Source organism: Periophthalmus magnuspinnatus, chromosome 15, assembly GCF_009829125.3.
Source record: "Periophthalmus magnuspinnatus isolate fPerMag1 chromosome 15, fPerMag1.2.pri, whole genome shotgun sequence".
NCBI classification, from domain to species: Eukaryota; Metazoa; Chordata; class Actinopteri; order Gobiiformes; family Gobiidae; genus Periophthalmus; species Periophthalmus magnuspinnatus.
In genome coordinates, this window is record NC_047140.1 from 227676 (window position 1) to 231924 (window position 4249).

General features: G+C 37.0%; 1 pseudogene; it reads left to right on the forward strand.

The window, feature by feature from the left end:
- The first annotated feature begins 2480 nt into the window (after positions 1-2480).
- LOC117382852 (uncharacterized) lies at positions 2481-3382 on the forward strand (annotated as a pseudogene).
- The last annotated feature ends 867 nt before the right edge of the window (positions 3383-4249 follow it).

The window sequence follows — 4249 nt, forward strand, 5'->3', positions numbered from 1 at the left end:
TTTGCACACTTTGTCTTCATTGAACCCAGATAACATGTACATGTCTGTATATTCTAAGCTAATCATTAAGAGAATGTGACATGTACTACTAGTATATAGAGCCCACTCTGGAGATGTAAAATGAGGAGAGGTGAGGAGAGATGGTGTTGAATCAGTTTGAATGATGCCTGTACCGAAATAAAAGAACCTGGTTTATGGATCTACTTGAGCCTACTGGACTTTTGTTTGCGGTGTGCCTCCGGGAAAAGCTGACAGTTTGGTGACCCCGACGTGATAATCCTGGAGGCACAGGCGAAACATCTCCTCCACAGAACGCCTGAGAAAGACATCGCAAAAACGAGATCTCCAGAAAGACGGTACGACAGAGGCCTTTTTCTTAGAATTTCTGTCAATTGGTTTAATGCTAAATTAATGTGATGTGCTCTTGGGGCATTCTGTGCAATTAATTGTTATAATGTTATACTATATAAAATTAGTAATTATTTCCGTGTTTATGGCTTAGCACGAAGAGAGAAAAAAAGCACTGGAATGAATAATAAGTAGTAAGTTTACACTTAGATTAGGTAAAGTGTAATTAGAAACAAATTTAATCATTTCCATGTTTATGGCTTAGCACGAAGAGAGAAAAAAAGCATTGGAATTAATAAGTAGCAAGTTTAGACTTTGATCAGGTAAAGTGTGATTAGAAAAAAGTTAATCATTTCCGTGTTTATGGCTTAGCACGAAAAGAGAAAAAAAGCAAGTTTTATAAAAAATACACTTAGTGGTTAAACTTTACACTAAAAAGAAAACAAAACTTTTAATCAAGTTTACATAAAAATGTGGTACCCAAAAAACTATATGTAACGCTAGCAGCAATTTTATCAACATGATAAGATCTCAAGGAAACGAACCTGTCCAAATGAATTACACCCAGAATGGACATGAATTATCTTGCCATTGTAAAATTGATCAAGGGTCAATAATTCAGATTGGCATTATATACAAGCCCTGTAACACAGAAACATTAATAGATGGAATTGGCTTAACAGATTTAACTAAACCGCAGCCTATTTACCTCGGTATGACATGAATTAATACTAGTGAAAATAGTCTGTTTGACGTCCAAATGATAAAAAACCTAAATTGGCACTCTTATGGAAAAGGTTACGCTTACTATTGGAGCAGTTTCTGAAACAAAATACACACAAGAAACAAAATTAGAGGCTATAATTAAAAAACTAAAGAATGAAATGGTGAGAGAAATTATTGAAAAAGCCAGAAATATAAACCAGTGTCCGTCAAATTTAGCAAATATCACTAAAATATTAAAAGATCTAAAAGAAGAAGGGAAGTGTTATTTACACTTTGGCTACATTTATTGCTATCTTCTAAACTTTAGGATCCATATTGGTCATGGCTATATTGTTGTGTTTGCGTTTGACAGGGAACGCTAAGGTCATGACCTTAAATCCTCCTGTTTCAGCTTCTAGCTCAAATTGGGATGTTGAAACACAAAATAGAGAAGACAGTTGAAATGATTAAATTAGGATAAAATTGGATGGCATTTATTAGTGACTGTATCTTGTTGTGGCCAGATGGGGTATAGTTATTATAGAGTGTTATTCATAGTCGTATAAAGTATACAAATATATATTTAGTATAAATAAATTGACTAAATAAATAAGAATTTAGAAAACAGCTGATATCATTAGATGTTATTAGAAGATATAGATAATTGCTTAATAAATGTGAAATAAAACTGTTATTAAGAAAATATTAAGCTTGTTAAATTTATAAAATAAATAATAATGCATAAATAAAATTAAGAAAATACTAAGATTGTTAATTAAAAATAATAATAATAAAAATAATTAAACAAATAAAATAAATAATCTCAATTAAGAACTATAATAAGGCAATGCTGACTCCTAGATAGATTTCGCACGCTATCTAAGTAAACTGTTTATTAAATAGTGACTTATTCTATAAAAATCATAGACTCTACGTCTTGAATACAATCAAAGCAATATCCAAATTGTTATACAGCAGCTGAGAAGGTAGTTTAACAAAATACTAAAATGTCACAATGTCCCAATTAAATCACGTTAAACCAATTAATAGAGTTCTGGAAAAATAAGGCACTTCACGAAGAAACAGATCTAAAGAAGGCTCGAGAAAACCAGACCATCATTCAAGGCATAATCAAGAAATGATTACTACTACAAGGAGAAGGGGGTGATCTTAAAGGGAGAACTCCTGAGAGAACCTGTTGTGGGAATATATCCAACTCTTAGAAATAACTAGCAGTAAAACATCAAAGAAAAGCAAAGGTCACGAAGCTGGAATGAAGACAACACAGATGCTGATGTTGACATCCTGGTACTGCGTTCCACTCCCAAAGACAGTGATAGGATGACTCTTCAGGTGGCCTACAACATGGAGGCCCCAAAGCTATGCTGTTTGAGTTCAAGTACCCCGCTGTCCTGTCCTCTCTGTAAAGCTTCACTGATAACAACCTACTGATAAGCAATGTGCTGGAGTGGAGAGACACTATTGTGGCCAGAATCAATGAGGCCTACAACGCTGACATTAACTACGACGTCCAGCTCTTCATCTTTTTCCGCAACTTCATTGTTGAGTTCCAGAAAAATGTCCAAGCTTTTCTGAATGCTGCCATCAAAGTGCTCAGGGAGACCCAGTTCCGTCTTCCTGGCTCTGAGGAGATGACCACCCTGCCTGTTGTTCTGAAGGATCTGACCACCAGCATTGCTACTGTTCTTTGCACCACCATCCAAGTTATCTATGACAACATGGAGTACTACTACAATGCTTTTGTGGACACTTTTAACACTGTGGAGCTGCGCATGCCAATCGGACATGTGATGACCGTTGGTCAAATCATCGACAATGTCGAAATAACTGGCAAAGGCATCTCTGACCAAATGTGGACTTCATGAACAACATGGAGAGCCTGGATACTATGCTGGTCAAGATCAGCGAGACCCTGAAAGCGGTTGTAGACAAAACTCAAGAGTTTGTCGATTCCATCAAGTCTGACTATCTGGATGGTCTTTTGGCCAATGTGAACGCAGCATACAGATGAGTGGTGACCGCTGTGAAGGACATTGCAGACCGAGTGTCCACCCTGGATATGGAACAGCTGAACCCTGTCTTTGAGTCTGTTGTGGATATGTTTATTCACGTCATCGACCAGTTCAATGTGACTGTGCACAGCACTGTGCAACAAGTGTCCAAGGAGGCTCAGAGATATGTGAAAGCCAGCAATGGCCGCCTGGAGATTGAGCTGCCCCTCCCTTGCTTCAGTGAGGAGCCTAAACAAACATTACCACCAACTCACACAAAGAAGGAGACTGAAGAACAGGAAAAAAAGGGGGACTAACTACTGTGAAGTTACAATTGCAGAAATACCAAACTGAACTTAAAGAAGAAAGCAGTCAAACACCTAACTGCTGATGTTTTTCCACAATTTGGGATTCCACAAGGCATAAGTCAAGGAGTTGTGAACAAATAAATGCCACTGTCAAGAGAACACTTGTGAAGGATGAAGAAAGTCGACCAAATCCGGACATCACTGGACACGGTGATCCTGAGGAGCAACCCAGACCACCTGCTACCACTAGGGCTCCGGAGAAGGAGGAGAAAAGGGGGAGAAGAAGACGAAGGAAAAGGAACGTAGACGAAGGAAAAGGAGAGTATAGGCCATATTTTTTGGAAAATGTTTAGAAAATTTTCCATGTGTATTCTTTATTATGCTAATTTCTGTTGTTCTAGTGTGTGGTACATTCCCCTTATTCATGGAAGTGTTGAGAATGGCCTCGGACAGCCAACAATCAAAATGGCAAGCCTCGATTAAACCAAGCTGACAACCAATAATACAGGTAAGAGACAATGGGCACTGAAAAGAGTAAAGAGAGGGACACCAAAACTTGTAAAATATTGTTATAAGGGACAAACTTGCAACATATTATTCAATCTACAGTATGTGAAGTGCTAGACTGTGTGCGAGATATACTTGCTATAGATTATGCAATAAATGTACAAATTGTCTGTAAGGACACATGTCTGACAAAAATAATGTTTACGATGATAAAGTTATAGAGATCGCCAGAGTTATAACCAGTACCAATGGACAATATAATAAAGAGAAAGATACTTTTGAAATTGACTTACAACAGAGAATTACTTTAACAAAAAATAGGAAAATTATGCTTCTTAGCAAATCAATTACTCAACGATGCAATCCTTT